The sequence below is a fragment of the Chelonia mydas genome, chromosome 3 (assembly GCF_015237465.2).
Source record: "Chelonia mydas isolate rCheMyd1 chromosome 3, rCheMyd1.pri.v2, whole genome shotgun sequence".
Lineage (NCBI taxonomy): Eukaryota > Metazoa > Chordata > Testudines > Cheloniidae > Chelonia > Chelonia mydas.
In genome coordinates this window covers 184,481,425-184,508,122 of record NC_057851.1, presented here as the reverse complement: position 1 = coordinate 184,508,122, position 26,698 = coordinate 184,481,425, and the positions used below count along the sequence as shown (strand labels likewise).

The window sequence follows — 26,698 nt, the reverse complement described above, 5'->3', positions numbered from 1 at the left end:
GGACTTCAGGAAAGCAGACTTCGACTCCCTCAGGGAGCGGATGGGTAGGATCCCCTGGGGGACTAACATGAAGGGGAAAGGAGTCCAGGAGAGCTGGCTGTATTTCAAGGAATCCCTGTTGAGGTTACAGGGACAAAGCATCCCGATGAGTCAAAAGAATAGTAAATATGGCAGGCGACCAGCTTGGCTTAACGGTGAAATCCTAGCGGATCTTAAACATAAAAAAGAAGCTTACAAGAAGTGGAAGGTTGGACATATGACCAAGGAAGAGTATAAAAATATTGCTCAGGCATGTAGGAATGAAATCAGGAGGGCCAAATCGCACCTGGAGCTGCAGCTAGCAAGAGATGTCAAGAGTAACAAGAAGGGTTTCTTCAGGTATGTTGGCAACAAGAAGAAAGCCAAGGAAAGTGTGGGCCCCTTACTGAATGAGGGAGGCAACCTAGTGACAGAGGATGTGGAAAAAGCTAATGTGCTCAATGCTTTTTTTGCCTCTGTCTTCACTAACAAGGACAGCTCCCAGACTACTGCACTGGGCATCGCAACACGGGGAGTAGATGGCCAGCCCTCTGTGGAGAAAGAGGTGGTTAGGGACTATTTAGAAAAACTGGACGTGCACAAGTCCATGGGGCCGGACGAGTTGCATCCGAGAGTGCTAAAAGGAATTGGCGGATGTGATTGCAGAGCCATTGGCCATTATCTTTCAAAACTCGTGGCGAACGGGGGAAGTCCCAGATGACTGGAAAAAGGCTAACGTAGTGCCAATCTTTAAAAAAGGGAAGAAGGAGGATCCTGGGAACTACAGGCCAGTCAGCCTCACCTCAGTCCCCGGAAAAATCATGGAGCAGGTCCTCAAGGAATCAATCCTGAAGCACTTACACGAGAGGAAAGTGATCAGGAACAGTCAGCATGGATTCACCAAGGGAAGGTCATGCCTGACTAATCTAATCGCCTTCTACAATGAGATTACTGATTCTGTGGATGAAGGGAAAGCAGTGGATGTATTGTTTCTTGACTTTAGCAAAGCTTTTGACACGGTCTCCCACAGTATTCTTGTCAGCAAGTTAAAGAAGTATGGGCTGGATGAATGTACTATAAGGTGGGTAGAAAGTTGGCTAGACTGTCGGGCTCAACGGGTAGTGATCAATGGCTCCATGTCTAGTTGGCAGCCGGTGTCAAGTGGAGTGCCCCAGGGGTCGGTCCTGGGGCCGGTTTTGTTCAATATCTTCATAAATGATCTGGAGGATGGTGTGGATTGCACTCTCAGCAAATTTGCGGATGATACTAAACTGGGAGGAGTGGTAGATACGCTGGAGGGCAGAGATAGGATACAGAGGGACCTAGACAAATTGGAGGATTGGGCCAAAAGAAACCTGATGAGGTTCAATAAGGACAAGTGCAGGGTCCTGCACTTAGGACGGAAGAACCCAATGCACAGCTACAGACTAGGGACCGAATGGCTAGGCAGCAGTTCTGCGGAAAAGGACCTAGGGGTGAAAGTGGACGAGAAGCTGGATATGAGTCAGGAGTGTGCCCTTGTTGCCAAGAAGGCCAATGGCATTTTGGGATGTATAAGTAGGGGCATAGCGAGCAGATCGAGGGACGTGATCGTTCCCCTCTATTCGACATTGATGAGGCCTCATCTGGAGTACTGTGTTCAGTTTTGGGCCCCACACTACAAGAAGGATGTGGATAAATTGGAGAGAGTCCAGCGAAGGGCAACAAAAATGATTAGGGGTCTGGAACACATGACTTATGAGGAGAGGCTGAGGGAACTGGGATTGTTTAGTCTGCAGAGGAGAAGAATGAGGGGGGATTTGATAGCTGCTTTCAACTACCTGAGAGGTGGTTCCAGAGAGGATGGTTCTAGACTATGCTCAGTGGTAGAAGAGGACAGGACAAGAAGTAATGGTCTCAAGTTGCAGTGGGGGAGGTTTAGGTTGGATATTAGGAAAAACTTTTTCACTAAGAGGGTGGTGAAACACTGGAATGCGTTACCTAGGGAGGTGGTAGAATCTCCTTCCTTGGAAGTTTTTAAGGTCAGGCTTGACAAAGCCTTGGCTGGGATGATTTGATTGGGGATTGGTCCTGCTTTGAGCAGGGGGTTGGACTAGATGACCTCCTGAGGTCCCTTCCAACCCTGATATTCTATGATTCTATGATTTAGCATAACAAAGAGATGTCTAAGGGATGACTTGATTACGGTCTATAAGTACCTACATGGGAGACATATTTCATAAAGAGCTCTTCAATCTAGCAGAGAAAGGTAAAACATGATCCAATGACTGGAAGTTAAAGCTAGACAAATTGAGACTGGTAATAAGGTGTAAATTTTTTAATGGTGAGGGTAATAAACCACTGGAACACTTTATCAAGGTGGATTCTCCATCACTAACCATTTTAAAATCAAGAATGGATGTTTTTCTAAAATATCTGCTCTAGGAATTATTTTGGGGAAGTTCTATGACCTGTGTTCCACAGGAGGTCAGAGCAGGTGATCACAATGGTCCCTTCCAGCCTTGGAATCTATGAATCTACAAGAGGCGCAACACAGAACTCCGAGCCCAGGGGGGAGGTAAGGCTAAGGTGACTTTAAGCCACCTTTATGCTTCCCTCAGTACTGAGGTGCTCCAGTGACTGCAGCATAACTTAGACTTCCTTGGGGGCCTGTCGAAATTAAAACCTGAGCAGCCCTGTGAACTGCAGCACTGCTTGGAATTGCTGCAGCACTGTCCTATGGCTCTGTCAACACTCCCCTCCCACCCTCAGACCCATATCAGGGCTTACAAAGGGGTCCTCAAAAAGGCAGTCTTGTTACTGTATTCTGCAGTGCTTGCCTGCACCAGGATAATTCTCCTCTGGTCAGATCTGGGACTTTTAGAGCCTCTTTACACTGCTCTGGCCCTTTTACGTAGCATAAAGAGGCCAAGGCAGGAGCGAGGATCTCACTTGAAATATTTAGGCCAAGATTTTCAAAACTGAATGCCTGTAGTCAGGCTACATATTTAAGCACCTATGTAACTACTCAGAACCCTGGAGCTCCCACTGAAGACTATAAAGCTAGCCTTAAGGCCCAATTTTCAAAGCTTGTCTCAAATTGATACTTCAAAAATTGTGCATGCAGCTATTGCATGCATGCAACCTACATGTCTATTCACTAAATGGGTAAGTGTGCTCAAAAGCACTCTCGGGCACATGCAAGGACCCATTTTACTCAAACAAAGGAGGGTTGAGTGAAAAAAAGAAACACCATATTTGAGAGTGTGGGGAGGAATTTTCCCTCGGGTCAGACTGGCAAAGACCTTGGGAATGGGGGAGTTTCACCTCCTTCTGCAGCATAGGGTGGGGGTCACTTGCAGGTTTAAACTAGCGTAAATGGTGAATTCTCTATAACTTGGTCTTTAAACCATGATTTAAGGACTTCAGTAACTCTGCCTGAGGTTAGCGGTCTATTACAGGAATGGGTGGGTGAGGTTCTCTGGCCTGCAATGTGCAGGAGGTCAGACTAGATCAGTGGTTCTCAAACTTTTTGTATTGGTGACTCCTTTCACACAGCAAACCTCTGAGTGTGACCCCCCCCCCCTTAAAAATTAAAAATGGGGGGTAATTTAATGGGGGCTTGGGGCTGTCAGCCCCACAAAGCTGACAGCTCATGACCCCCATGTAACCACCTTGGGACCCTCTGAGGAGTCACAAACCCCCAGTTTGAGAACCCACCGGACTAAATCATCATGATAGTTCCTTCTGACCTTAAAGTCTATGAGTCTAAGTGCCAAGTTTTGAAAATCTGGCCCTTAAGACTCCATATTTTTATAACCTGCATGCCCCAATTACATGTGTAAGATGAGAGAGACAAGGTGGGTAAGGTAATATCTTTTATTGGATTAACTTCTGTTGGTGAAAGAGACATGAATAAAAGAATTCTGTGTGGCTCGAAAGCTTGTCCCTATCACCAACAGAAGTTGGCCAGGAAAAGATATTACCTCACCCCCTTGTCTCTCCCATAACCTGGTATCAACATGACTACAACAACATTGCAAAGATTAGCAGCAGCATGCTGAAAACAGGCAATTGCAAATTCATCTGCAAATTAAACACTAGGAAACTGCATGCAATTGTTTATTTTTGCATATTCATCTGCATGTTTTATGAGCAAGGTATGCAATTTTTTATTTTTTTTATGTAGCCTTTAGATAAAAAGACAATTTCAGTCTCTTACACTTTACCAGCATGAATATACTACCTCTCCCTTTAAAAACAAAACAAAACAAAATACCCTATATTAATCTGTCAAAACCACAGGGAATACCTCAGGAGATGAGTATCTCTGATCACTCTTGGGGAATCTAAAGTATACAGTAATTAACTTGATTTACCTTTGTCCACTGGTAACTGATTATCTGTTGTTAACTGTCTTATTCCTTAATTATTTCAAGAAAAGAACAGAACAAAAAAAGAAAAATTTGATTTGGCATTATTCTAAATTCATCTAGAAAAGCATTGTTGAAATTGGATGTCTGCATGTGTCCTTTTGCCTGCTAACGGAACCATCAGTGATGCTTTTGCCATATACCACATAAGATTTTAGCTATTATTGAATTTGGGACAAAAATAGAAACAGCCATTAAAAGATAATGCTACTGGATAATTCTTGCTTCCAGTTCTGCCTACATGTATAAGCTTAAGATCTTCATGATACTCCAATCAAGCTGAATTAAAATGCTTTTCAAATATAATAATGTGCTATACAAAATTTATCTAATTAAAAAAATGTAAAAAAGTCTTAAAGTTAAAATAGTGCCAGTTTTGCCTTATGAGATCCAGAAAGACAATTACAGCAATCTCTCTCTTTAAAAAAAAAGAAAGAATATTCTAATCAGAGGTCTGTGTGTTTTATCTGGAACTTCCAAAGTGGAACTTACATGAAAAAATAAGGTACCTGAGCAGCTGTTGTGGAGGTCTCGTATGAAAAATGAATCCCCAAAACACAACAGTATTGCCTATAATTTAAGGTGCCAAAGACCTAGCATCTGTCAGCTCCTTTGTGTTTAATAATAGCTTCCCATTAGGTCTGTTTTGACAACGGTGCCTAAAAAGTTATAAACAGTAATGCTCTTCAGATACATTTCCTTCTTACCTTGTTTCCTTCTTCTCTCTCTCTCTTTTTCTGTATCAGTTTACAGAGAAACTTCATTTATGCGAACCTCAGTGATCTGAAAAACTGATCTATCCAAAACAAGTTGTCATCTCCCAATAGGTATTAAATGGGCCTGATTCCCAGTTACACTTTAAGTTGCTCTGGCAGTGCAAGGGGCTTGCAGTGTGGGAGGAAATGTCCCTTTGGGAATATCAGTGTTGCCAACTCAATCTGATTGCGAGTCTCGTGACAGCTGCTGTTTTTCCTAAATCCCCAGCTCCTGGAATCAAGTGATCTGGAAAAAAATATTTCATCTTTCATTTTTCAAAAAAGTAAGTTACTAGCCTCCTGCTTGTGATGAAATGCCTGAAAATGCAAACAGAATGAATCTTAAAGGTTCAGAAACCAAATAAAAATACCCCACATTTAGTATATTTTAAAATCTCATGATTCTTAAGCCAATTACATGATTTTGGAACATGAGGGTCAGCAATACTGGAATACACCCTGAAGAACATTCTTCCCTGATGGAGTAGAGCAAGCTTAAGGGATACCAAGCCCTGGTGTTGGGAGCACTCTGGAGAGAGAAAGTCATAAAGTAGTGTGGGAAAGGAGCCTGTTCTATGGCTACTCTCTGCTTCCTAGGATACATAACAGGCCGTGTGAAGCAAAAGAAATTCAGAGCTCCCTAGAATACGAGTGCAAAGGTGACTTAAAGTGCAGAAAAGAGGGACTGAGAATAGGAACCAGTACACAAGTCCCCAATATACTCACCCCCCCACACACCCAATTTTTAAAGTAGTTTCATATCCTTCATTTTATACCAACAACTAGCTTTTCCCTGTATAATTTGTATTTGTACATGTTGTCAGAGGCTAATCCTTCCAAACCATATGTATGTGCTGTGGGCCCAAGCATGTAGTAATTGTGCAGGGAAAATTTTACATGCCCAATTTTTAGAGGCTGGTTGGAGAGCAAGCAGCAGCACGGACTCACATGCTAGAGCATGGAACCGGCTGCATAATGGTGTGATAGAACAAGCCACCCAGGCTCAGATCTGGCCATAGGTAGGAGATTCCCAGGGGCACTGAAACCAGCCACAACTTTTCCTGATCACCTTGTCCAGTTTCACCACCACAAACACCCAGAATTCTAGAGACTTTTCTTTCTGGAAGACAGCCTTTGCTTGTTCCTTACCCTCACCCCCATGCCTTCCTCGATCAGGGGAGGAGATGGTGCAAAGCAGAGCAGCCCTCAGAGCAGGGATCCTGGATTTTGAAGTATTAGGACCTCTCTACACTACAAAGTTAAGTTGACATAAGACAGCTCACATCAACCTAACTATGGAGGTGTACACACGGCAATGCTCCTCCTGCCAGTTTAACTCTCCCACTACACTGACATAATAAAACCACCTTGATGAGAGACATAGCTCTTAGGGTGACGTAATTAGAGTGATGCAGTGCCAGTATAGACACTGCGTTGCTTATGTCACCCTAAGTGGCTTCCAGAAGATGTCCCACAATGCCCATCGTGACCGCTCTGGTCACCGGTTTGAACTCCGCTGCCCTGCAGCCAGATATAAAGGCATGCATCCCTCCCCTTTTAAAGTCGCGGGAATTTTTGAAATTGCTCTTCCTGTTTGCTTGGCATGGAGAGCTCACATATCATCTGCCCAGCTGACCATGCCAGCTCCCCGCAGCAAATGCACTCCTGCCTGGAGTACACCGGAGATGGTGGATCTGTTGGGTCTGTGGAGGAGAGGAGACTGTGTAGTCACAGCTCTGCTCCAACTGCAGGAAATGTGATATCTACAGGCCGATTGCTTGTGGCATGGAGGAGAAGGGGTACGATAGGGACATGCAGCAGTGCTGTGCAAAAAAATCAAGGAGCTGAGGCAGGCATACCAGAAGGCAAGGGAGGCCAACAGTCACTCTTGTGTGGCACCAAGGACTTGCTGCTTCTTCAAGGAGCTGCACACCATCCTCAGTGACCCCACCTCCACAAGCCTGTGGGAGACAGTGGCCAGCGGAGTGAACCCCGAGGACGATGTGGTGGATGAGGAAGTGGAATTGGAGGACGATGGGGGACAGGCAACATCCAGTGGCATGGTGAGCCAGGACCTCTTTTTGACTCTGGAGGGGTCTAGCCAGTCCCAGCACTCTGGGTTGGGCACGCCTGATGCAGGAAAGGGAAGCTCTGGTAAGTTCTCATTGTGCTTCGATACCACAGGGATGCATGTGGTGATGCTCTGCTTTTTTAAATCAGCATAGAAAAGGGATTGAAATAACCAACATAGGTACAGTTTGTATCTGCTTCTCATTCCCCTGTGCAGTTAGGCAGAGGGGGCCCTGAGGAAAAGTTTCTTTATGCACACTGGCATGTTCCGGGAATCCTTCACACAGATCCCTAGGAAACTTTCCGGGAAGTAATCTGCAATCTTCTGCCAAAGGTTTCTCAGGAGGGCTGCCTTCTCTTTTCTGCCGCTGTAGGACACTTTGCTGTGCCAATCAGCAATTACTTCAGCAGGCACCATAGCCACACATATGTGAACAGCATACAGACCCGATCTGCAGCCACACACATGCAGAAGCTGCATCCTTGGTTCCCCACTGGAGCGAGATATCAGCTGCTATCACCCCCACCTGTGGAAAAGAGCGCCAGTATTGAGAATAGTAGCCCTATGTGCGTGCAGTGATACCCCACTGAAACCCCTCCAAACTCACCATGGCTGGGGCTCCCACTGTGCTGTATGCCTGCCAAGGGAAAGTGAGAAAGTTGTGTTTCTAACTTGTTTGGATCACAATAGTGCCTCTGTCTATTGTTTCTTTAGCATCTGCCAATGTGCCCTTGAGGGTCTCCTCCTGCACACCAGCTGAGCAGCTCAGGCTGATAAAACAACGAAACAACAGTAAGGAAGACGTGTTGTGGGAGGTGCAGCAATACTCTGGTGCTTCATATTGCAAGTAGAGAGCACGGGGAGAGGCTATCCAAAAAACTGTGAATGGATAGTCAGGATAGGAAACACGGCAGGAGCAGATGATAAAGCTGCTCAAGGAGCAGACATGTTGAGGTCCCTGACTGAACTTCAGATGGAACACATCCATGCTCACCTCCCCCTGCAGCCCATACAGAACTGCCTTCCAGGCTCTCCCAATACATTCCTCACATATTCCAGGGCTGTCGCAGTTCTCCAGGCACTCCATCCCAAGGGAGATGTTTCACAATGACAGCTGGGCATACACCCAGCTGTGAGAGCCTCATTGTCAAATGTGCTCGATTTTCATATTCCTTCCAGAAGATAGAAATGTTAGCATGATGTGACTGGGCAAGGCCAGATGGCTATAGAAAAGTAGTGGGAGATAGATATATTAGCTCCAGACTAAACAAATCCCTGGTACCAGGATAAGTGAAATGGAAGCTGCTCCAGGTCAATTAAGACACCCGGGGCCAATTAAGAACTTTCTAGAAGGCAGGGAGAATGCTAGGTTGATTGGGACACCTGAAGCCAATCAGGGGCTGGCTGACACTAGTTAAAAGCCTCCCAGCCAGTCAGGTGGGTGCGCGTGTCAGGAGCTGTGGAAGGAAGTTGTGCTGTTGGAGAGGCTGAGTAGTACACACCATATCAGGCACAAGGAAGGAGGCCCTGAGGTAAGGGTGAAGTGCAGCTTGAGGAAGTGAGGGCTGCTGTGGGGGAAGTAGCCCAGGGAATTGTACATGTCATGTTTCTAAAAGGTCAGCTACCATAGCTGATACTATTAGGGTCCCTGGGCTGGAGCCTGGAGTAGAGGGTGGGCCCGGGCTCCCCTCCCAACCTTTGCCCCCTGATTAATCACTGAGACTGGGAGACAGAGACTGTGCAAGGAAGGATAACTTCTCCTCAGCTCCCTTGCTGGCTCATGATGAAAATGGCTCAGTAGACTGTGACCCTTGTCTCTAGAGAAAGAAGGGTTATGTGGAGGGTCACAGTGAGCCTCTGAGGCTAGCAAAATCCACCAGGAAAGGCGGGACCCCCGGAGGCAAGGACAGAGCTTTGTCACAATGGGTATTGAATAAAAATGTACTTCTTGAAAGTGAATGAGTCTTTATTTGTCTCTTACATATAGTGATTACTGCTAAAATTCATAGACGGTCCCAATAGGTGCATTTGCATTGTTAAATTACTGCACACACAGCGATCATTACAAAGTTCATATTATGGTGCAAGACAACAATACCTGGCTCAATGCATTACAGAAATGCACATTACTATGGCTCATTGTCAAAATGCTCCTTTAAAGCCTCCCTGATTCGAATAGTTCCCCATTGAGCCCCTCCAGTAGCCCTAGTATCCGGCTGCTCAAAAGCCGCAGGCAGCCAAGCGACCTCAGTGCTCCACCCCTGCAGGAGCTTTTCCCCCTTAACTTCACAAATGTTATGCAGAGCACAGCAGTCTCCTATGACCATGGGAATATTTTCCTCATTGAGGTCTAACCTGCCAAAGAGGAAATGCCAGTGCCCCTTTAAGGGGCTAAAGGCACATTCAACAGTCATTCTGCACCTGCTGAGCCTGTTGTTGAAGCGCTCCTTGTTGCAGTCAAGGTTGCCAGTGTAAGGCTTCATGAGCCATGGGAGCAAGGGGTAGGCTGGGTCTCCCAGGATCACTATTGGCATTTCAACATCCCCAACAGAAATCTTCTGGTCTGGAAAGAAAGTTCCTGCTTGCAGCTTTCTGTACAGGCCAGTGTTCCTGAAGATGCATGTGGTAGCACTTTCCCTGACCAGCATGTGTTGATGTTAGTGAAACAACCCCTATGATCCACCAGCACTTGCAATACCATAGAAAAGTAACCATTTCTATTGATGTACTCCATCGCAAGATAGTCTGGAACCAAAATGGGGATATGCGTGCTATCTATTGCCCCACTGCAGTTAGAGATTCCCATTGCCTCAAACCCATCCACTATTTCACGCACATTGCCCAGAGTCACAGTCTTTTGTAGCAAGAGGCAATTAATGTCCCTTGCATCACTGCAACCCCCACGGTGGACTTCCCCACTACAAAATGATTCACAACTGATCAATAGCAGTCTGGTGTTGCCGGCTTCCAAACAGCGATCGCCACTCACTTCTCCACCGAGAAGGCAGCTCTCATTTTGGTGTCCTTGCACCGGAGGGCAGGGAAAGCTCCACACACAGTTCCAGGAAGGTGGCTTTGCACATCCAAAAGTTCTGCAGCCACTGCTCGTCATCCCATACCTGCATAACAATGCAATCCCACTACTCAGTGCTTGTTTCTCATGCCCAGAACCAATGGTCCACCATGTGCAGCTGCTCCATGAATGACAATAGCAATCTTGAATTGTTTCTGTCAATGGCACACAGCAAGGCAGGCGCCAAGGTGTCATCATCAGATTTGCAGGTCATGAAATACTGTGGGATCAGACATGTTGTGTTCATAACGCTCACCACAATACTGGAGAGCAGTACAGAATCCATGCTTTCTGACAGAGATGGTAGGCGCACAGTTTACAGGGTCTGTTGAAAAGCAGTGCGAAACGCACTAGGAACACCATGGAATGATGGGACAGAGAAAACTGCATCATGGGATGCTGAGTCCGCCCCCATGAGGTACTGTGAATCCTTCCCAGAATGCCCAGCAGCAGATGGTGGCGAGTTGCACAGTGGAATAGCTACCCCCAGTGCACTGTTCTCTCCACTGATGCAAGAGCACCTATTGTGGATGTGCTATGACATCACAAGAAGCACTGTGTGGACATGAAATTTTAGTGGTGGTTTAATTTTAGCGCTGGATGAACGTCAATGGAACTTAAGTCGACTTAACTTTGTGGTGTGGACATGGCCTTAGAAATAGTTGATCCTCCCTCTACTCATGGCTGGCTCTACAGGGCTGGATTCTGGTCCCCCTTTTCCCCTTGACATTCAGGACCTCAAGAACTTCTCTTGGGATCCCTGCTTCTCCCTCCAAATGTTTTTTGTAAATAGGCTTACTTTGGGCTATCACTGATGCTGATCTCCATCTTCCTTACAAAATGATGGATGAAAGATAAAGCAACACTGTATCACCATCTCCCTCCTCCTTTTGACTATAGCTCAGAACCTCTCAGAATTTTCCAAATGGCTCGTTCTGGGTACCCTATTTTAAATGTGAAAGCAAAATCAAGAGCCATCATTAGCAGAATGAATATACAGCCACCTGCAGTGGAGCCAGGTAGACTTTGCATGATACCTCATCAGAAACATCTCTCATCTCACTCTTCAGCCCCAGAGGATAAAACGCCCTCGTAAAATGTCAGTTTCATAGCAAAACACTCCTGCTTATAAAAATGTTGTTCACTGATGCATCAAATCCTGCTAGCCCAAGGTCTTGCTGATGATGGGGTTAGGGGTCATTATAAAGTTAGGTGCCATTGTTAAGCATAGATTATTATTTATTTATTTATTGCTTACATGGCTGTTTTTGATGCATCCTGATTTATGTTGTCCTCCTCTGGATTCTCTCCTTCTGTAAGAGTTCACCTCTCAGCTGCACATCCTAAGGATTGGGGAGGGAGGATACCCTGGAGGGAGGGAAGAGGAGGATAACTCTAGAAATGAGAAAACCACATGAAAAATCCAGGCTAAATATTACATGAAAGTCGCTTAGAGCATGTTAAGCAAAGATGATTCATAGTGTAATTCACCACAGCCAGAGGGCAATATCAAATGCAATGTCAATGTCATAGCCAGAACATATAGGACCCTGTCCTATACAGAGGGCTCAGCATATTGTTCATTTGCACCTCTTTCTCTTCCTTCACCCAGTCCTTTTCGCTGCATACAGGATGGAACATAGAAGGCCAGCAGCTATAGGGTGATTTTGCTGAAGAAAATGGCTGGCTGGTGCAGAGAGAAACTTGGCAGAGCTGCTTCTTTTCTTGCTGCTGTTGCTTGGCTCAGCACTCCCCTCCCACTCATGTTCACACTGGCTGCATGCTATATGATTACATTGTGCAGCGCATCCTGGTTATACTTGCCCCAAACTTTTCACTGCCGCTTCTCCCGCTGGTTTAAGAGCAGCAGCAGGCAGCAGACAACATTACACTGCTGTAATATAAACACCACGACTTGCTCTTAAGTCACACCACTAGATCCAAGCTACCTGCTACGTCTGGGCTTGTAACAAGAATCATCTCTCTCTCCCCTAGGAATAGCTCATTAGTGTGCTGTGTATTGTAATCTGTTTTTCTGTTGAGCCTCTACAGTCAATAGAAACAGGTCTGATTTTAAAAGCCTGCTATGGGATACTCACAGGTAACTGCTCACACATGGGCTATGACCAGAACTGGTGCAAGATCCTCAGGTACACATCAGTGTAGCTCTGTTGACTACTTTAATTACACCAGCTAAGTGTTTGGCCCAATTTCTGTGACTTATTCTTCTGTGGACCTTAGTGCACACGTGAGCAAATATTTGTGAGCAGGCTTTTAAAATCAGACCTGTTTCTACTGAACTCTTGGTCTGTAGCTCATGATTCCATTGAAGTGAATGGAGTGATGACCATTTACCCCATTCATCGGTGTCAAGAATACCCCTGAGAAACTCACGAATCCATCTCCACCAGCCCACACCACCCAGCAGAGCATGCTGGCTGCAGAGATGAGTGCAGCCTACAGCTTCTTTTGAGCTTCACGCACCACTGAGCTCTGGGGAGCGTGACTCTGCAGTACCCTGTGCTCAATGCTTTGCCTTAATAGCCCAGAATCCTGTACAATTAATTGTGAGCCATTTTATAACTGCACCTGTGACAACAATGTGAACGTGAAGATGTAGAAGATTTAATCCCTTGGCAAATTGGTTTCCCTATATTTCCCGAGGAAGACAGTGTCCTCGTTTCACCCATTACTTTCAGCAGGGAAATCTGTAATTTACTTTTCACATGGCCTTCAATTTTCTTTTCGTTTAAAAATAAACCAAAAAAAAAAATCTCCAGACTAACCTTTCCTTCACAGCTTGTACCTGAGGTATAGCACCACCAACTGGGCATATGACCTTCTTCTGCCCTCTGAAATTAAGTATAGGTTTTTGGGTTTTGTTACCAAGGCAACCCTTTTGGTAACTATCCAAAGTAACATGCTTTGGAATAAGCCTTCTAAGCTGCAGAATCATACAATAATACTGCCCAGGAACAATACCTGAAATTCCTTCTTACTGAATCAATTATTAGGAGCCGGATTTCAACTGGTATAAACTGACATAGCTCAACTGAAATCAGCTGAGGATCTGGTTCTGTCTTTAAAACTGGAGGGTTGCAGTGCTAAAATTAATAGCAGTTTGCACAGTATTGCGCATTGCTATTAAGGACAAAAGTCTCTGGTGAAACAGTCAGTGCTATGAAATTATGTAATGCACGGACAAGATGCTGCATGACATAGTGCTAGCAATTAAGTAGGTGACACTCTTCACTCAAAGGGCTAGATTCAGCATCCTTATTCGCATTGGTCAGTACAGTAAGTACTTGCAAGTAGGTTGATTTAATTAAATGGGATTACTGATGTAAATACTATTCAGTGTGTATGTAAGGATTGCAGAATCGAACCCTACATCAGTAAGTACTGAACCAACGGGTGGGGAGGATCTGTACGTCTGGAAGTGCTGTCTTTCAGATGAGACACAAATCCAAGGTCCCGACTATCTTCCAAAAATCCCAGAGTACATCTCATCAGAGTAGGGGTTCTAATAACATGCACCAACCACATTTCAACATGAATAATTACTTACTTGCTTGCTTACTTGCCTAAATTTCCCCATAATTTCATTTGGATACAGCATAATTCCTCACTTCCTGCCCTAGAGTGTCAGGTAGTGCTGGCGAGGGACATGAAAGGGTAGTCCGTGTATCCCAGAGATGGATACATTTCAGTGGGGAGCAAAGGAATACAAAAACATTTTGTGCAATCAGTAAAGTTTGTAATGTGGTGTGGGAGTTACTTTACTTAAAACATACTATGAAAATGCAGGATGATTCATTAGCACAAGAGTCACATAATTTCTTATTTGTATTTCAGTAGCACTTAGGAGCCAAGTCATGGATGAAGAAAGACCCCATTGTGCTTAGCGCTGTATAAACACATAACAGAAAGATGGTTCCTGAATTATGATGTTGATGACAATTAAATCTACAAATAAGTGTTCCATTCATGAAGGGTGACATCTGGACCTATTGAAGCCTGTAGCAAAACTCCCATTAATTTTAACAGAGCTTCACCTCAAGTTTTTCGTTCCCAAACTCAACCAAAATTGGCATTGACTACAATAAGAATTTCACCTTAGTATGCGTAAAATGGAATTTCAGAATTTGGCCCAAGGTTTTCTAAAAGAACAAGTAACAGCACGGCAGGTGTCCCCTGTGCCAGTCCTGCAATACAGCTGCTAACAGTATATTGCTATGAGAAAGTAATGTACAACTTTTAATTACTAATTGTGACTGGGCAAGGCCAGATGGATATAGTAAAGTGGAGAGGAACAGGTATGTTATCCCCGGCCTAAACAAATCCCTGGTACCATGGTAACCAAATTGCAGTTGCTCCAGGTTAATCAAGACACCTGGGGCCAATTAAGACCCTTCTAGAAAGCAGCGGAGATAGCTAGATTGATTGGGACACCTGAAGCCAATCAAGGGCTGGCTGGAACTAGTTAAAAGCCGCCCAGTTAGTCAGTGAGGCATGTGTCAGGATCTGTAGGAGGAAGCTGAGCTGTTGGAGGAACTAAGCAGTACAAATCCATATCAGGTGCAAGCAAGGAGGCCCTGAGGTAACGGTGAAGGAGATATTGAGTGGGGGTGCTGTGGGGAAGTGGCCCAGGGAATTGTACACTCCCTATTTCCAAAAAGTCAGCTACCATAGCTGCTACTATTAGGGTCCCTGGGCTGGAACCCGGAGTAGAGGGTGGGCCCGGGCTCCCAGCTCCCTTCTCCGATTAATCACTGAGACTGGGAGACAACAGAGACTGTGCAAAGGAGGGTTGCTTCTCCTCACCTCCCTTCTTGGCTTATGATGAAAATGGCTCAGTAAGCTGTGACCCTTGCCTCTAGAGAGAGAAGGGCTACGTGGAGGGTCACAGTGAGCCCTTGAGGCTAGCTAAATCCGCCAGAAACGCAGGACCCCCGGAGACAAGGACAGAGCTTTGTCACATAATGCAAGAAAACCAAAGCAAACAAACAAATCGCACTGAGATCCCTGAGTTGCTGTCAGAATTCATGACCTCAACAAAGGAAAACTCATTTTGAAAAAGAAATCCTGCCACTGGAAAGCTGACTCAAATAACAGAGAAACCTCCAAAAGTAAAGCTTAGTGCACTAGCCTGTACCTCCACACACCATGAAAGCACCAGTATGAAATAATCCCCTATGACCAGAGGAAACAAGTCAAGAAAATATATAACAGATGAACTTCCCATTTCTTGTGCTGCATTCTTTGCACCATACTGTACGTACCAAACACAATCCATGAAAACAACAGTTTTTATACGACAGTGAAACTAACAAAATATTATAAATTGACTTGGTAACACAAGAATGCTTCAACAGCTGAAATAGTGCTGTTATTCTCCCATGTTATTATATATAGTAAATGTATATAATTCTATAGATAGGGCTGGTAGCACCACTTATTATAAAAGTTATTTGACACTTCCCATTATAAGACCCTGTTTTCAGTTGCTTATAACTTTGCCAAACTTTAATCCATTCTGGGTGTCTGACTCAGTCTGATTTGCCCATGTTAAAAAATTCTGGTGACCTTTTCTTTGAAAAGCTGTGTCATCGCCATGCTTTCAAGCAGGGACTTTAAATGTGGCAGGGGCTGCCCCGTGTGTCAGGGATGTGCCTTTTGCCATCCTTGTGAAAGTCCATCAAGTTCTAAGCCTTTAAAAAAATCACAGATTGCACATGCTCAGTACAGACTTCTCAGATTTTAGCAGCTAAGCTCCCTAAGATTCTGTCCACATTGGACATGCTCTTGCCAGGGCAATTACATCTCTGACCTGCTGCAGGCCAGAGCCAGAGACCTGAACTGAGAATATAGAGCCATTCTCTTCTGTGTTCACAGTAAACCCAAACTGGCCCAGGCAGAGTGGAGGGGGAAGCTGCCCAATTCAAATACAGAGGGGACAGGAGCTGTGGGAGAGTGAGGAGAGTCGATGGGAACAAGGAGTCGGGGAAAGCAGGGGGTGACAGAAACAAGGACTGGGGATTGCCAGGGAGGGGAAGAGGGAAATTTGGACTGGGAATTTAGAAGGGAGATTGAGACTGATTGGGCAAAGAGACTGGGTCTGGGCAAGGACCAAAGGAGAATAGAAGTTTTACTGGGAGAGACTGGTTGTGCAGGGAGACTAGAACTGGAATGAGAAGCCTGAGGAGTGGAGACTGGGGCTGGATGCGTGAGGAGAATGGGACTGGATTGTGGAGCCAGGGTGGCAAAGAGACAGGGCTGGGACAGGGACAGGTTTGAGGGGAAGGGTCAGAAAGGGCCATGCTAGAGGGGAAAAGGCAGAAGAGCCTGTGCCCTGTAGAGAACACTGCCCTCCAGAGCCTGGAATGGATTACAAGATCCCTGAATCTCACCTTTCCTCTGCTGTCGGCAAATATCTGTGAAATCCACTGAGAAAGAGTCCCATCCCCTTTCTAGTACAGGATGAGAACCCACCACTGCTATCAGTTACTCCATTAGCAATAGGGGATCACCGTTTGTTTCCTTCTAGGCTATCTTGCTGCTAAGGTTCTATACCAGTGGTTCTCAAACTTTTATACTGGTGACCCCATTCATATAGCAAGCCTCTGTGTGCAACCCCACTTTTAAATTAAAAAAACACTTCTTTACATATTTAACACTATTATAAATGCTGGCGCCAAAGTCGGGTTTGAGTTGGAGGCTGACAGCCCGCGACCCCCCACATAATAATCTCGTGACCCCCTGAGGGTCCCTACCCCCAGTTTGAGAACCCCTGTTTTATACTGTGTATAGTCATGTTCAATTACCATATTAGTCCAATAAAGGAATATTTTGGAAGACATACAAACACAAAGACATACGTTTTGTTTTTTTTACTTAAAAGAAAATTAAAACCCTCATTTTACAAGTCACCTAATTATTCTTTGAATATAACATGCATCCAAAATCAAGCTGAATTTTAGCATTTGAGAATTTGGGGGGGAACAAAACAAAACAACTTCAAAGGCACTGATCTGCACTGGGAGAGTGCAGAGGGGCCCCAAGGGAAGCTCCAGGAGAGATTATTTATTTATTATTTTCTTTAGATGTAGAATAATAAAGAGCACTCCTACACAGGTTCTGAGACCCAAACCAAACCCACCCCACAATTCAATTGGCTCAGCCATTCTTCCAGGCAGAAGCTCAAAAGGAAATATTAACACCCCAATACATCGACCTGTGCTGCAATCCCTTATCTCTCCTCAAAGGCATGCAAAGCAAGTGGGCCCTTGCAGCATGTTCTGAGAGTTGACAAGTCTGGGCTATTTCAACGTATGGGTTTAAAACTATAGGCATTTGCCCTGGGACCTTTCTGGAGAAAGCTATGCCAGGTGCCCCCTCTCTGCTTTTTCTTACAAGTAACCCGTGCAGGTCCCAGAGAGCAGGTATGGTGCTGTCAATAGGATGCTCAATTTACCACTACCCAAAAGGGCACAATCCCTCCCTGGAATTCTAGGAAGGAGGGAGGGTATGTGCACAGATCACCAACCCTAGGATGGTGCAGTGTACTCCCTTCTCTGTACCTTGTCAGGGCTTTGGGAAAGAATGGCTGTGTTCTGGGCTCTCCTTGCTGGCTTGGGGTGGCACTAGGAGTGAATAATCCCTGCGCTCTGTGAGGCACAGGGACTTCACCAATACCTAGATCTTGGGCACAGGATACAAGGTGATGGGATGAGACTACTTGCACTCGCCCGGTCCTTGGCATACCCTGGCAAGCACCAGTCACAATCCACCCCTAGAATTCACACTTGAAATGTATTGCTAATTTGAATGCATCATTTAAATTTCAGTAACGCCTAGATGACCGACCAAATTCAGAGCCCCATTGTGCTGGGAGCTGTAGCAACATGTAGAAAGATACAGTCCCTACCTTGAGATAGCTTATGGTCCAATTTCTCCTGCCTCTTACTAATGTAAGAGCCCTGATTCTGCCATCCTCTTCCTGATTCTCCTTCTAAATTAAATGCCCACACAAATGAAGCATATTTAGCAGAAGCTGTGTTCCAGAGCCAAATCTTAGTGAAAGTCTTTCTCCAGCAGTGCACAATCTGGATCTATGGCTGACCTCACTACTGCTCTTTTCATCACCTTGATTCAGCAAGACTTTAAGCATATGCTTAACTTTAAACATCTGAGTAGTCCCACTGGTTTCAGTGGGGCTATTCAAAGCATTGCTCAATCAGAGCCCTCAGGAAGGAATTGAATAACATTTATGGCTATGTTGGGACCAGGTTACTATGGAGTTCAGAGAGCTGCTTCTTATACCTAGCTGAGCTTAGACCCTGGCTATTGTTTTCCCAGTGACACTGCTCTCTGTGCTACCTTTAAGAATACAGCTCTGCATTTATTCCCAAAATGATCCCAAAATGATCACTGTACATCGTAGTTTTTTCCAAGTACAGTTCCATTCTACCCTGGAGTGCCCCTGTCATCCTGGGATATGGGCAACTGTACATGGAACTTTGAAGAATGGCTTGCTGAGTTAGTAAGACAAATCCCTACCAGACTCTCTGCCTTGAGTTATAATAAAATAAGTCATTTTAGAAAAAAAAAACCTTCAGAAAGTTTTGCTTTGCGAATACAGTCCTAAATGTTTACTGAACTTTTCTTTAAGTGTCTGCCTCCACAGTATTCTAGATACCTCTCTCTCTGGGAACCAAGCCACAATTCAAATAGGCACAAAGATGGAAAGAAAAGAAAAGTTTGTTCCTTAATGAAGGTTGCAAATAAAAGCCGGTGGGAATTGGAATTGAGTAATCTGAAGCAAATATGCAACTTTTTCTTAATTAGGAACATATCTGAGCTGTTGCCATAATCACCTTTAACAGTCATTAGGATTTTAGGTATAACCCCTCCCCTCCCCTCCCCCCAGTTATAAAGTAAATTTGTACGCAATTGTAAATTGAATGTTAACTGTATCCCTTCCCCTGTTAGCAACCTTCAGTCAGAGTTCTTCTTTCCCTATATGAAGAAGGAGCAACATGGAGGACAAAGACAACACGGATGACCACAGAGGGAACATATTTAGCAAATGCAGTGTACTTCTGATGGACTTTTGATTGGATTCTCTGTAGCGTTCATAAGACTATTGGAGGAACAACTGTAATGATATGACCAGCCTTGGGCACTGACTAATTCACTTTGATTTACTGTTTGCTGTTTTCCTTGGATCCACTCTTGTGTTTCTTCACCATGTGCTCGTATCATCCTAGTAGTTAACACCCACTCATTACCACTTGGGCAGGCACCATGGTAAGATGACCTCTGACCTCTTTACCAGGGGAAATGCTTCTGATAAAGGTAGACAACGTAGGCAGAAGGAAAGAGTACAAAATAAAACAGCAAATTGTTGGAAACCTCCAACAGCTTTCTGCCACACTGAAACAAGATCTTAAAATACATGGCCAGCTTCACAAGGACTTCCTCTGATAATGTTCTGAGGAATGTTTATTCTCTTTTTCCCACAAAGGAGGAGCATCTGTTATAGTGTATAGAGTATTTGCACAGTATAAAGTTAAGTTGCACAGTAGTGGAAATTCAAATACAGTGTATAAAGCATTTATGTGGTTTTTAGATACAGGTTTTTGTCTTTTCACACAGAGCTCTGAAAATAACTGGATTAGAGTCACTTCAACCCATATATGAAGCATCGACATTAAGTATGCAGCTGAGTCAATGTAAGAATTAAATTTTACTAGCCATGCACTGTGCCTGTGCACCTGAGCCATGGCTGGCCCACTCACAGGGGCACAAGGACTGGAGAAGCCCTCTCCCCTGCTCTGTCCTTGTATGCCTACTTTATCGTAGGACCGCTACAGACTAGGGACCGAATGGCTAGGCAGCAGTTCTGCAGAGAAGGACCTAGGGATGACAGTGGACGAGAAGCTGGATATGAGTCAGCAGTGTGCCCTTGTTGCCAAGAAGGCCAATGGCATTTTGGGGTGTATAAGTAGGGGCATTGCCAGCAGATCGAGGGATATGATCGTTCCCCTCTATTCGACATTGGTGAGGCCTCGTCTGGAGTACTGTGTCCAGTTTTGGGCCCCACACTACAAAAAGGATGGAGAAATTGGAGAGAGTCCAGCGAAGGGCAACAAAAATGATTAGGGGTCTGGAACACATGACTTATGAGGAGAGGCTGAGGGAACTGGAATTGTTTAGTCTACGGAAGAGGAGAATGAGGAGGGATTTGATAGCTGCTTTTAACTACCTGAAAGGTGGATCCAAAGAGGGTGGATCTAGACTATTCTCAGTGATAACAGATGACAGGACAAGGAGTAATGGTCTCAAGTTGCAGTGGGGGAGATTTAGGTTTGATATTAGGAAAAACTTTTTCACTAGGAGGGTGGTGAAACACTGGAATGTGTTACCTAGGGAGGTGGTGGAATCCCCTTCCTTAGAAGTTTTTAAGGTCAGGCTTGACAAAGCCCTGGCTGGGATGATTTAGTTGGGATTGGTCCTGCTCTGGGCAGGGGGTTGGACTAGATGACCTCCAGAGGTCCCTTTCAACTCTGATATTCTATGATTCTATTGTATCTCCATAGGGAGGAGCACAATATGCTCATGAGCCATTGGGGTGATTAAAATGCTTCTACTATAATAAGATCCACCCCAAACCCTGAACAGAACTTGATCCCACACCAAACCTTGAGTGAAAGATGAAACTTAGTATGAAACTCCCCTTCCCCATCAATTATTTTTCCATTGTGTGCAGTTTTGCACTTTGGGGATCTGGCCAGAAGTCAAAAACAGGAGTGTGACAATACCAAGGCAGAGATTTGACATGTATGCTCAATATCTGTTTGGAGTAGAAATACTAGAGTCTCCCAAAAAAGCCTATTATCCTGATTTACAGCCCAGATATGTGGATTCCACAGGTGCCACGACAGCGTTCTGAAAGCAGGGATGGCCCAATGGTTAGAGTGCTCATCTTAGAGTTGGGACCAGAGTTCAATTTCCTGCTCTACCACAGACTTCCTGTGTCTCCTTTGGCAAGTATCTTTGTCCCACATCTAATTAGAACATTATATATATACAGCAACTCAAAATTTCTCCTTTGGGGCTTAAATTTCTCAAGCTTAGTCTTAGATTAATGATTTTATTTTTGCTGAGTTTGAGCAGAACATGTGATACGGAATTCAATAAAATTTAATTATTGCTTATCCTTTTGCATGCCTACCATGAAAGTACCCGGGTGCTTTTCAATAGTATTATAACAAACAAAAAGTCAAAATAACGTATGTGTCCCTGTGACGGGTTGGGTCACAGAAACCCACTTGGGACTGCCACCTGGTGTGCTGAGACTACCTCTAAGCCCATTTTCCCCTGGCAGCTTGGGACTTCAGTACCCTGCCTGGTTGTGCCAGACACACTAGCCTGCTACAAATACAGACCTAGGTCTGAACCATGTCCCCCAAAAGCTGCACGCTTAACTGAAAACAGCTTAAGAAGTGCTCCTGTCTCCAACATCCAGATACCCAGTTCCCAATGAGATCCAAACCCCAAATAAATCCATTTTACTCTGTATAAAGCTTATACAGGGTAAACTCAAATTATTCGCCCTCTATAACACTGATAGAGAGATATGCACAGCTGTTTGTTCCTCCAGGTATTAATACTTGCTCTGGTTTAATTAATAAGTAAAAAGTGATTTTTTTAAATATAAAAAGTAGGATTTAAGTGGTTCCAAGTAATAACAGACTGAACAAAGTAAATTACCAAGCAAAATAAAACAAAAACACGCAAGTCTAAGCCTAGTACAGTAAGAAACTAAATGCAGGTAAATCTCACCCTCAGAGATGTTCCAATAAGCTTCTTTGACAGACTAGACTCCTTTCTAGTCTGGTCCCAATCCTATACCCTGGTACAGTCCTTGTTCTAGCTCAGGTGGTAGCTAGGGGATTTCTCATGACTGCAGCCCCCTCTGTTCTGTTCCACCCCCTTATATAGCTTTAGCACAAGGTGGGAATCTTTTGTCTCTTTGAGTCCCCACCCCTCCTTCTAAATGGAAAAGCCCCAGGTTTAAGATGGATTCCAGTACCAGGTGACATGGCCATATGTCCTGTGAGACCCAAGCCTTCATTCTTCCCAGCCTGACTCACAGGAAGGCTTGCAAGTAAACTGAGCCATTTACAACCAATTGTCCTAGTTGATGGGAGCCATCAAGATTCCAAACCACCATTAATGGCCCACACTTTGCATAATTACAATAGGACCTCAGAGTTATATTTCATATTTCTAGTTTCAGATACAAGAATGATACATTTATACAAATAGGATGAACACTCAGTAGATTATAAGCTTTGTAATGATACCTTACAAGAGACCTTTTGCATGAAGCACATTCCAGTTACATTATATTCACACTCATTAGCATATTTTCATAAAGTCATATGGAGTGCAAAAATCACAGTCCCATCTTTCATAACAATCTTTCCTATTAATATATCCAAGTAAACAAAACATTAAAAAACCTGCAGAGTATTCCTAGAAAAAATATTGCTGGGATGAATATTTATGAATGCCACATAGAGAGATTGTGAGGATTTCTATGAAGGGGTGAGCACAGTGCCTCCTACAAGCAATGGATGTGTTTATACCTTTTGCATTCATCTGCTAGCTGAGGTATAAACATGTTTTTGACAATCCTTCCAGGTTTGGCATTGTGCCAGCTATTCTGATCGTCTGCTGCAGTAATGTCATTCCCTGCAGTGTTGCTTTACTAATGTTGTATTTGTGAAAATTATACCAAATTGTGTAGATTCAAACAGTATAACCAAGGTTTGCATGTAGATTAGGTTATGAACTGCAGTACCTCCCCATCTCCAGTGTCTTGTATGAGAGGCTGTTGGTTCAACATGTACTTTGCTGCTCTCTGTGCCTGATTATGCTGGTAAAACTCTTACAGTCAGATCATCAGCTGATGTGAACAGACATATAGCTCCATTGACATCAAAGGACTTGTGCTGATTTACACCAGTTGAGGATTGGCCCTTAGACTTAAAAGGAAGCAGAATGTGGCCCATTATGGACAGGAAGAGGCTCAGGTGTTCTCTGATGTTTACTGCAGTTCACAAGATGTTCTCTCAGAGACTCATCAGGAGCTCAACACTGGAGTTACTGGAAGCAGCTTGCAGTAGAATTGCACACTAAAGTAAGCATGTTTGGAGCCCTTGCAGGGCAGCTCATTGATCAGTGCTGGCCTCCTCAGATTATGAAAGTCACTCCTCCCTGCTCAAAGCCCAAGTAAACAGGCTTTCTACAGTGAATGCTGAGCAGGTTGGAGGGATGGCATTCACTCTCCAGTACACATATGGGCTGTGGGGCTGCAGTGTAACCCCTCTATAGCAGCCACAGTCCCTCCACAAACCCTATATGAGGATTGCTGGTCACTGAAGCCCCATAAGGGAGGATCCAGGAGACCTCTATCACCCCAGGCTATCTGGGGCTGTTGAGGGATCCCCCTTCACAGCACACAAGTGCTGCAAACCTCCCCAGACACTATGGCCACTCCATTCCCAGCCCTCTGGTCAGGGTTGGTGAGGGGCTTAGGTGATGTGGAGAGCCTGCACATGCCCTCCATCCACAGCAGGAGGAATTTCTCCCCAAGTGAACACAGAATTGCCTAGAACTCCTTGGGAAATGGGAGTTTTTCCTCACCACAGAAAAGTTTTCATTTTTACAGAAAAATTTCCACAAAAACATTTCAGGATTTCATCAAATTAAATTTTTCAGTTTTTTGCAAACAGAAACCCAATTTTTTATTTCATTTATTTGTTTATGTATTTATTTTGGCTTTCAGGTTTTTTTTTTTTTTTTTTTTAAAAAGCCTAATATTTTTCACAGAAAACCATTTTTTTTTAATTAAACCTAGTGCAAAAAAATGGATTTTTTGGTTCCCTGGCAATTCCAAAAAATGTGGGAAAGATTTATTTCAGGTCGAACCACAAATGAAAAGTTTTGAAATTTTTGGCAAAGCAAACAGTCAAAAGATGATTTGGGCCCAAACTAAAATTTTTGTTTTGATTTTGAGCATTTTTCAATTTTTGAAAACAATAAATGTGAAGGAAATTTTCAAGCAAAAATTATTTTGAACAAAAAAAAATCAACTTTTTGTTTCCTAAAAGAAAAAATGGAATGTTTTGACTTTTTCACAGTTTTATTTGGGGGAGAGGGTTGGCAGGAAAAATTTGGTGAACCTGACATCTATATGAAAACTTTTGATGTCACCAAATCTACATTTTTTCCCCAAAATAGTTCTGACTGAAAAAATTCACCCAGTTCTAATAAAACCCTATTTTTCACTTAAAAAATTTAATAATGACACAGGAGAAGGGCTGGTACCTTTCCACAGCTGAGTGAATGGCACAGGCTTTCTCCTCTTCTCAGGCCAGGCTGGTATTTTCACACTTAAAAAGCAGGCAGATGGACTGCCACAGGAGAGCAGTAAAGAAAAGAGAGATTGTGAAAAATAATACTGAAAACACTAAAAAGGCAAATACAGGAAATAGGAAAGGCAAATAATACAAAAGGAAAGTAGTGTGAGTAATAGAAGCAATGACACACAAGGCAAATACTGTCTGAGTTTAAGATGGAACAGCATAAATAAAGTAAATATTAAGAATAGTGCAACTACTGTGTGTAATAATCCTAAAAGGAATTATTCAATTTTATAGAATATCAGAGTTGGAAGGGACCTCAAGAGATCATCTTATCTAACCCCCTGCTCAAAACAGGACCAATCCCCAATTTTTTTTGCCCCAGATCCCTAAATGGCCCCCTCAAGGATTGAACTAACAACACTGGATTTAGCAGGCCAATGCTCAAACCACTGAGCTCTCTCTCCTCTCCCTGCTTATGAACAAGATGAGTATGTTACTGTCATAAATATACAGGGACGGGTAACCACTGTGACAAAGTTCCTCCTCTACCTTGGTGGGTCTTGCGCTTTTTGGCGGATTTGCTCGCCTTGGAGCTTCATGGCAGCCCTCAACTTGGCCGTTTTTCTGAACCCACAGTCCAGGTCAACTCCTCCTGTGTCTGACCAGGAGTTGGGAGGATTTGGGGGGGAACCGGGCCTGCCCTCTACTCCGGGTTCCAGCCCAGGGCCCTATGGAATGCAGCTGTTTAAGGTGCCTCCTGGAACAGCTGTGCGACAGCTACAACTCCCTGGGCTACTTCCCCATGGCCTCCTCCCAACACCTTCTTTATCCTCACCATAGGACCTTCCTCCTGGTGTCTGATAATGCTTGTACTCCTCAGTACTCCAACAGTCCGCGTTCTCACTCTCAGCTCCGAGTGCCTCTTGCTCCAAGCTCCTCACAGACACACCACAAACTGAAGTGAGCTCCTTTTTGAAACCCAGGTGTCCTGATTAGCCTGCCTTAATTGATTCTAGCAGCTTCTTGATTGGCGGCAGGTGTTCTAATCAGCCTGTCTGTCTTAATGGTCTCCAGAAGGTTCCTGATTGTTCTGAACCTTCCCTGCTCCCTTACCCAGGGAAAAGGGACCTCCTTTGATTTCTGCTCAGCTATCTGCTTCCATTCTCTCCTAAAGCCCCCTGGCCTGGGCTTTTCTTACTTTTTGACCCTGCTTCAGTTCCCCCCCACCCACCCCGACAGCGCCAGACGCTTTTTCTTCGTTTTGGTTTTTTTCTTACTGATTTTTTGCTACCGTTCGAGTGCTGGTCGGCTGCTAGCTTGCTGCCAGCCCTCCCACGCCTGCCCTCGGACACTGCTATCCTTCAGCTGAAACCCCTGGAGGAGGGGGGGAGGACTGCCAACCCGCTGTCCGGAGGAGGGGAGTGGATGCCCCCAGACCCAACCGTTTTGCTGTTTGTTTGTGGACCCGTAATTAAGCGACAAGTTATTTTTTTTCTTCTTATCCGCTTGGCATTTTTGGAATGCTCCACAAAGCCCGGGAGAGAAGATAGCCGACAGAGAAATCACCCAGGGAAGCTACAAATCATCGTGGAGGGGGCCGTAAGGCTGAGTAACTTTTGAACTGTACTCTCGTGTGGGGGGAGTTCGACTGTGTCTTAACTGCGTTTGTAGGGGCACAGGGGGTGTGGCACGGAGCTGCCCCCCGATCCATCGGTGCCCCCCCCAACACTATTACAACCGTCACAGCCCCCCCGCTGTCCGTCCCTGCTGGCAACTTGCCATCTGCCTCTGGATTCAGCTGCTTGCTCTGAATTTCGTCATCCAGACCAGACACAACAGCTGACCAAACGAGACTCTTTGGACAAACGCACGTGGGTCCACGGTCCCTCCCCCCCACCGCCCCCGGACTGCCCACCCCACAGTTTGCCCCT

General features: G+C 44.6%; 1 long non-coding RNA gene across 2 annotated transcripts in view; it reads right to left on the bottom strand.

Moving 5' to 3' along the window:
• The window catches only part of LOC119565702, a 98,157-nt gene that overhangs the window by 23,204 nt on the left and 48,255 nt on the right, over positions 1–26,698 (bottom strand). For both annotated transcript variants that reach the window (XR_005224511.2, XR_006289927.1), the window contains exon 2: positions 11,588–11,697. This is a non-coding gene — a long non-coding RNA (uncharacterized LOC119565702). The remainder of the gene's footprint in view (positions 1–11,587; positions 11,698–26,698) is intronic.